Below are 8814 nucleotides of genomic sequence, written 5' to 3'. Positions count from 1 at the left end.
CAAATACAAAGGAACAGATCATTACTAGCGAACTAATTAATTTGAAATTTTAAAAAAAAAGGACTAAATGGCATTTTTGTTAACTCACGCATTAACTGGCGTCTCTTTTTTTCTCATATTTCTGAGTAAACACCTCAAAGCATGGTAGGAGCCAATAATTCCCCCAAAAAGCAATCCAATTCGACATGCTTCTTCTCTCACTATAAGGTCTTTCTCCGATACGAGTTGCTGCAATTATATTCATGGTAGAACAGAAGGTTTAATAAACTCTTAAAACATACTCCCTTTGTCGCTAGAAATAGACAACATTTGAAATGGCATGATGCACAATTGGTAAAGTAAGAGGGAGACAAAAAGAAAAAGTGATTGGAGTATTGTTGGTGGAGAATGTGATCCACATCATTAAAGAGAAGAAAGTTTGTTTGAGTCCAGTGAGCATGACTCCGTTCCTGGCGATACACATTGGTTTAGAATAACCGCTTGAATGCAACATTTCATCTGATATAGCTGTGAAAGTTGATAATGGGATTTCCATTCATAGACGGACATTGAAATCGATACTTTTTCATTTTCTATAGCCCTTTGAGTTGTAGATTGCTTGGAGCCAATCGATGAATAGCAATCCTCCAGTGAACATAATTTAATCCTTTGTTGTCATTGAGAATAAAGATGATGAATTTAAAATTATTTTTATTTTATTGAGAAGAAACAAAATCTAATACTAGAAACCTTATCCAAGTTTGAATTTCTTTCTCAGTTTTTCTTCCTCTCTTTCTAGGTTTAACAATATTCTGGCCGTAATTATTAATTGGGCAGTGATTTAGAGACACAATATTTATACACCATAATAGCCTTACGTTTATTTTCCATAACTATAATTTATATTTTGCTTATTATGCCCTCAGTTCCACATATCTTATCATGTACCTCAGTTCTTCCATATAATTTATGTACTCCCCAATTTTAGCTCAATGCCCTACAATACTAGTTGTATCTTACGGCATGTTTGGTATGGGTGATAAACTCATCTAGAGATGAAATTTTATAAATAAAATTCTTAACAGATTTTATATGAGTTTGATTTTCTTTCTAATTTTTATATTTTTAATTAACAATAGCTAGTGTGTATTTTATTTTATTTTTATCTTATATATATATATATATATAGGGATGTATTCATATCCTTCTTTGGTTTTATGTTCTATTCTCCTTTTTAATCTTGGCCATTCAATTTAAAGATCTTATGGCCCTAAATAATGTCACATATTATTAATTTAAATGCTTAAAATAATCGTGTAGGGTGTTTTAGGAAATCACATTAGAGTTAGTTATGGAAGGTTGCTTGATTTTCTCTCCACAGTATATTGCGTCTGTTTTTTTCATGGAATTAGCAGAATCTTTCTTCTCTCTCCAAAAAAATATTTCTGTATCAATACATCACAGAGGCGTTAATCCGGAGGAAGTCGTGTATCTGAGTTCGTTCATCTTATTAGAAGAATAGAAAAACTTGCAGCCTTTGTGATTTTTCTTCTTATTCTCCAACAATGGAAGAAGGTAATTTAAGGACTTCATATTTTGATTATGAATCTGAGTTCGTTCATCTTCTTGATATTTTACGATTTTTGTGTTTATTCTGATGTCATTTTTGTTAATTATATAATCTCATGGTTTTTTTTATTAGTTGTCGTGTTTGACTGTATTGGGCGAGTTTAATCTAATCCACTACGATTTAGCAGTCATTGGTTTTGAGGGTGTATTATTTTGTTTAGTCGACAAGGTTCAGTTTTTTGAATAGGGTTTTGTTATTATCTCGGCCGCTGTGTGGTTTTATTCGACGTATGTAATGTACAAATAATAAAGTATAATGCATTCTTTCTTATATTTAATGTTGTTTTGATTTTATGTTCGTTGTTTGTTATACCTCGAATGTTCTCCACAATTGAAGTCTGCATTGGTCGTGTTCCAATCCTAGATTTTGCGTTTGCTATGAGGATGTGTGTATGCCCGCGTTGGGTTTGATACGCGTTGAAACAAGGTATGAGGAAGGCGGCGATGGTGTTACTACTGTTTTATGGTATGCACAGGGAGGGTCATAAGAGGTCGAACGAGGAAGACGATGTTAATGCACGCCCGGTTTTACTCTAAACCTGTGCGCTTTCCAAGCGGTGTGGTTGTAAAGCTTGTATATCCTTCAAGCACTTTCTTCGAAGCAGAATACGGATATATTATTCACGAGTTCAACGAGGTTCACAACCATTGTATGGTGGAGTCGGAGCATCGTCAGCTTATGATACACTTAACCTAAGTCGGGACGACGTACATCACAAATTCATTCTTCGATCGTTCCAAGGCTAATATAGGCCCCACCCTTACCTTTAAGGTGTCAAAGGAAACTCTAGCGGGTTTGAACTTGTCGGCTGCAATCTTGGGGACATTAGGGAACACATCTCGCGACATCAAAGCATTCGCACACCAACAGACGCGTGCATGGTGTCGGGACGACACGGCGAAGAAGAAGGGAGTTGTCGACGCCTTCACATATCACTACGGGGTTAATGTCAAGTAAATCCGCTGGTTGCCCTTTTGGTGTGATAGTTTGATGAAGAGGAACTACCATATGTTTGGTGACATAGTGGCGTTTGACCTACCTTACAACACAAAAAACAGTATACATTATATATGACGATTTTGTTGTACTTTACTCGAATGCATTATAAAGCAATACATTCAGACACCTTATCGTTATGCATTATTCAATTAATTACGCCAATGCCGCATAATTGCAGCACGCAGTATCGCATGACCTTCACACCTTTCACGGAAGCGACAATCACGGTAAACCCGTAACATTTGCCGGATTGGTCTCCAACGAGAAAACAAATAGCCTTTTGCCTCAAGCTGTTCAAACATTTCGTCGAATGCATGGGTGTAGCCCCAAATGATTGTGACCGATCAAGACTTGGGCATGAGATCGCCTATTCAAGAGGTTCTTGTAGAACTCGACACCATGGTGCATGTGGCATATAATGCACAAGTTGGCTTCCAAGGTTCCGTGCCGGTTGCTTAGGGACGAAGATTTCAAGAAGCTAATTCACTCGCATGCGTTTGGCCTTAATTTGCTTCGAACCCGACGAATTTGAAGAGAAGTGGAATGGAGTGATTGAGCGTTATGAGCTGGAAGACGCTGATCGCTGAACACATTGTACGATAGACAAGATGTGGATACCGACCTACTTCGTAGATTTCCCACTTGCCGATGATTAGGACTACGGCCCATATCGTAACTGGAAAACAGCTTACAAAAATTTTATGAAGCCCCCTTGAATAACTCCGTCGAATATACTGTATTTCAACAATGCACTCGGACTTTCAGCCGAATGCGAACAAAGCCGACTACAACGACAGGCATTTCCGGGTGTCCTTACATCGCCACTAAGCTTCCGGGTTTTGAGAAACATGCCGCGACGATTTACACGTATACGCATGTTCAGAAGATACAAGAAATTGTTGATGGGAATGACGTATGCCGTGTGTCAGGTTTTTCATCAACAAAGATACGATTGACACCTACAAGCTTGGGGATAGCCACGGAATTCCGTATTCCGTGACACGACAAGACGACCAATCATACTGCAAGGCGATCTAAATTGTTCGTAGGGCAGTATTATTTGTGTTGCCACATTTTTTCTATTCGTGAACAATGAAGTGTCAAAATTCCAGAGATGTATCGCAATGAAATGATGGATAAAGACTCCTTAGCCAAGGCCACATTAATTTGATGTCACCGTAGAGACAAGGTCCACCGTAGAGACAAGGTCCACCGTTGAGGATAGGCAAACATCAAGCATAAATCAAGGAATATCGCTGCTCTACTAAGTGGTTCTACGTTTTGAGAGTGACATTGAAGTGCTTCGTGGTTTCGTAAGTGGTTTGGAAGAACTCGGTAATTCTCTTCAAGTCGTGGAATCCCTCCAACCTCGGCGTTTGTGCAAGAGGCGCATGATTGAAGAATTTTACTAATGCCAAGGCCCGAAGTTGTGCAGGTCCATCCTCCGGACGTCAGGAAGACGAAAGGTCATGCAAGCCAGAGCCTCCGTGGTACCCGACTCGGTTTCAAAGAGAAGGCTATAAACGAGGCAACTAGGCCTCTTAGACGTTTGTAAGGCGTGCGATGAGTCGGGCCATCACGACTCTGCAAACCGGTCTAATGCTTAAAGATGGAGAAGGAGAAAGCGCTTAGTAAAGGCAAGAAGAAAGCTTGATGTGTTTTGTAACTAATAAAATACTTTTTTCGCCCTGGTTTTTGTTTCTTATTATTTGTAGCTACTGCGGGTCAATTTTTGGCGTAATAACTCGTGGAGTTGCGATGTTTATCGCCCTTTTATCGACTTACAACCTTGCATTAATAAGTATATTATATGCATCACTCCCTCTATTCATTCCATTAGTTGATTTTCTTGGTTTTGTGCATAAGCTAGCCATAGCTCGCATTATTAAAGATGTTCTATGCATCACTCCGCTGCTTTGTTCCAAGATTTGAGTTCGCTGATAATGTGCAATATTGATACATATCTCTGCATTAAATATGTATGTTCTATGCATCACTGCTTTTAGTTAATCCTTTACCCCATTACTTTGTTTGTGTGCATTATCGGCTTATATTCTCGCATTAAATCAATATATTCTATGATCAACTGGCTTATTTTTAGGACTCGCATTAAACACGCCATATTGGCGAAAGCACTCTCGCTTTATTTAATTCCATTACTCCATTAATTTGTTAATATGCATTATCGTTTTATAGCATTACATTAATAGCTTATGTTGTGCATTACTCTCTATTATTTCATCCATCATGGATTAAGCAAATTCATTATTAGTCCTAGGTTTGTTAATGGATAAGTTAATCATTGTATATCACTCACTACATCACACACTAGTACCAAAATATACCGGCTATCAAAACAAGTGTATGGTTCAAAGTACGTGCTATTTGACCTAAATCAAAATAAGTTATCCTAAACTAACTGCCTTAAACGTAACGTCAACATCGATCCTAATCGCACTTCGTTAATCAATCCAAGTTCTAAACTCGTCAACCCACTTGTCGAAATTAAACTTTGGCTAGCTTCTCTTTCCGTAACTTGGCGGCATAAGAGACGTTTGTGTCACGCTCGGAATTGTGCGAAGACAACAAGGCGTTTGCTACCTTCATTCGTAGATTTCCCAGATTTTTTGTCCTTACCGTCGGTGAAACCGCATCGCTCAATCTTTTGTCCTTTCCGTCGAAATAAGTCTCCATGTGCCGCATGATGTACAACCCCCCGTCTCCACAAAGAGGGCCGGTTTCTCCTCCAAGTCATAGCCACCACATGTGTCTTACATTTCTACCCTCAATACCATTAGCCTTCAACTTCACTCAAATACATAAAAAATGTTTCTACAACAAATTCCCACAAAAAGAGGCGTTAGAAACATAAATAATGCACAAGCATCCAAATGTAATGCAATTTAATGGAATACCCTCAAACACGCACTGTATGAGGGTGTGTTCCCATATTTTGCCTTGAACGATTTGTGGGAGTCACCAATGTGTGTCGATGATGTTCATGTTGCCATCCTGCATCAAAACAGTAATTTCACATACCGATGTGGTAGAACCCCAAACCGGGAAGAAAACTGTACACATGAAATTAGGTTAAAGTATATACATCACGGGTTAAGCGTAAATAGAATTTACCATGTCAAAGTTCTCCCATTTGAAGATTCCCGCTCCAAGTACATCATCGAACAACCGAGTCCGTAATGTCTCCTCAATCCGGTCCTTCCGACTATTCGGCCGGTATCAATCACGGTGTGTTCCTAATAAAGGTAATGTGGTAAACAAGTTAATTATTTATAATTGCAATACTGAATAGCAACTAGGGGACAAGGTGGATTTCGCTAACGCATGGTTTTGTCGAGAAGGGTTGACCCTGAAGAATCGTTTCCTGAGCTTGAGCTTCTCCAGCGCATTCAAGTGGGCGCCCAAGTGTCTACAATGGCTGGGCTCACGCGCTGAACGGCGCTGGCCGACAAGAATTCAAGTCGCATTGTCTTGACAGCAGCCGCCTGCCTACGTAGACAACCGTCTCCCCGCACAATAATAAAGGTGCATAAGTTACCCATTTCACAAGAAATAGTCGAGCAAAACTATAAAAACTTACTTATTCACTTCCGCCGTGCTCGCACCCAATAGTATAGCGCGACTTGTCCGGATAGTTTGGCTTCGTCATATAACCGCCCGGTTGTTGAATGGAGAACGGGCGCCCGTGACCGGCTATCTTGAAACGGGATGATGCCGCTCTTCCCAGATCCCGCGCACACAAGGTGATACGGTTATTACAATTCAGCCGTTGTAACCCCAAATATTAAACACAACATACCATGTCCACTGCTCAAAATCACCATCCGGAATGCCCAAGCCCACAAAGCAACACCCTTTCCCTTTCCACAACAACCCTTGCGCAACACCCTTCCCCTTCTCCTAAGACCCACCTTTACAAGGAAGACCTCGCCTTTCCATGTACCCGTAACTTCGAAGTTCGGGCTGGGTTTTTCCCCACACCAATCAATACCCTTTTCGGGTAGCCCACTCAATTTTCTACATGGACAAAAGAAAGGTTCCATATAATGCATAATAAGTACCGTATAATGGACGCAACCCATTAACAGACCAACATAACAACTACTAATTCATAATATTTATTAAAGAATTACTTTGTATAAGTGCAAAATTGCTTTTCCCCTTCACCTCCTTATTAGCGGAATCTCACTGCTCCAGGTTTGTGTTCCCTTCACCTTCTTTGTTTTTGACTTTATCTCCGCCGTCCTTCGCCACTTCTCAACAATGTGTTCTGCCATTGTGATACAATGGACGTTACGCTGCATATTTTGTACGTGAGGAATGAGTACACACTAAACGAAGTGTGTCGTCACTACCCCACGGTTGATTTCCCCAGATCAACGGCCTGTCTCATGCTGCCTGCATCCACCAACCGAATTATTGTCTCCCGACAAAGTAAATAATGCGTGAATTGTGATTTAATAAAGCAAAAACCTTTGTATACAATGCGTTCTAAACTTTACAAAAATAGCAACACCATCATGCTCACCTCCAACACCATCGCCCCATCTCCTCGCGCATTAGTTTTTTCCGCTTCCCGAGAACAACCCCTCTGCCCGTGGTTCTTTCTGGAGTAGCAAAAGGGTCCGGACACTCAAATCCATCCAAGACGAACATGGCCTATCAAATCCCCGCTATTGTTTTCTTTTGCCGTATGCCCGCATCATCTTCTCCATTTCAATCCACTCCTGACTGTACTCTTCCTCGTCCTCCCTCGGGCTGCTGTGTTAATGTTGACATCGATTTCCCATCTTCCACAGGCTTTTCATCTTCCATCCCCAACAACTTCAACCCAATCCGACTCCCCCAATCGGAAGCACCCATCGCCAGCCAGCTCAATAGGTATCTCGTTTAAAATCGTCGACCCACCTCAAAATGATGTTGTCCCATCAAAGAACTCAAGCCACAAAACGATCTCCTCGAGTCTCTTCGCTGTTCCCGCTGGGGGGTTCCAAATTTTAACTCTTTCTGATAGCGCGTCCACCCTCCTTGCTTCCTCGTCATAAGATATTGATGTTTGTCACCGCGTCCCCAACCTCCCGGGCCCGAACTGATCTAGCTCCGCATCTTCCCTTTGTTTCGAGGGTCTCCACGTCCAACCTTTATAGTGGCCGTGACATCGCTCGACGCTTCCGTATGTGAACCACATCGGTCCACGTACGCACATCCACACAAGCTTCTTCATCAATGTGCACGCTTAAGGCCAATGCAACGCATCGGGTTCATTAATGCAGCAAAAAGTAATGCATGCACTCTAACATATAATGCACCGGCCACAACACTACCTAATTAAAGAAAGTGGATTGGTCCGGTGAAGTATGCACTTTCACCCTCGGCCCAAACCCGATATGTGACTTTAACGGATAAGACGACCGCACCAATTCATGTCACCGATGCCTCCACATCGTCAAGAAGTGTAAGATCTTTGGCTTTGTAATGCTGCCTCTGACTGAGTCTCCACTGGGTGCCATTCTGTGCAACATGAATAGACGCTTGAAGACCTGACCACCATCAGCTTTCCTTAATCATATTTGCAACATCTGCTTTGCTCAAATTTTTGTACCGAGATTCTTTACATCATAGAACTATATCGTTGAACTCGGTTTGATTGATATTCTTCTTCTTTGCATGCACATGAACTGCTTCCTCTCGGAAGCCTAATGTAAGGTGGGACATCCTCCTCATCTAGTGCTAGGCGGTCGCCACTGCATAATGGAACCCGAAAAAATAGGTGAGTTTTCAACCATAACTCAGTGCGGTTTCACCCAAAAAAATGACGACACGTGAACATATTGGCCGTAAAACAAGCATAAAGTAAATAGAATGCTCACAATACCAACGTCTCCAACAAAAAAAACAACATCTTTTGTGCATTACACCTACTGCAAAGTAAACCTATGCAAAACCCAGATCCAAAGCAGAGAAGTAATTGTTATATCAAGGATGAACAAAATCCTATCTCTACCAACCACAATTCCAACTTTCCCAACAAAATCGAGCCAAAGAATTTTGTGCATTATTTCGATTATAAACTAAAAATCGATGTTTAAGAGTGTTTGTGACTTCAATCGATGTTTAGGAATGTTTGTGCGTACCAAACAAAAAAACAGAACCACACCTCGACTTTTGCAGGAAATGATTCGACCATC

This window comes from Salvia hispanica, chromosome 2 (assembly GCF_023119035.1).
Source record: "Salvia hispanica cultivar TCC Black 2014 chromosome 2, UniMelb_Shisp_WGS_1.0, whole genome shotgun sequence".
In the NCBI taxonomy this organism is placed as follows: Eukaryota; Viridiplantae; Streptophyta; class Magnoliopsida; order Lamiales; family Lamiaceae; genus Salvia; species Salvia hispanica.
The sequence above is the reverse complement of the archived record's forward strand: the minus strand, read 5'-3'. Positions refer to the sequence as shown.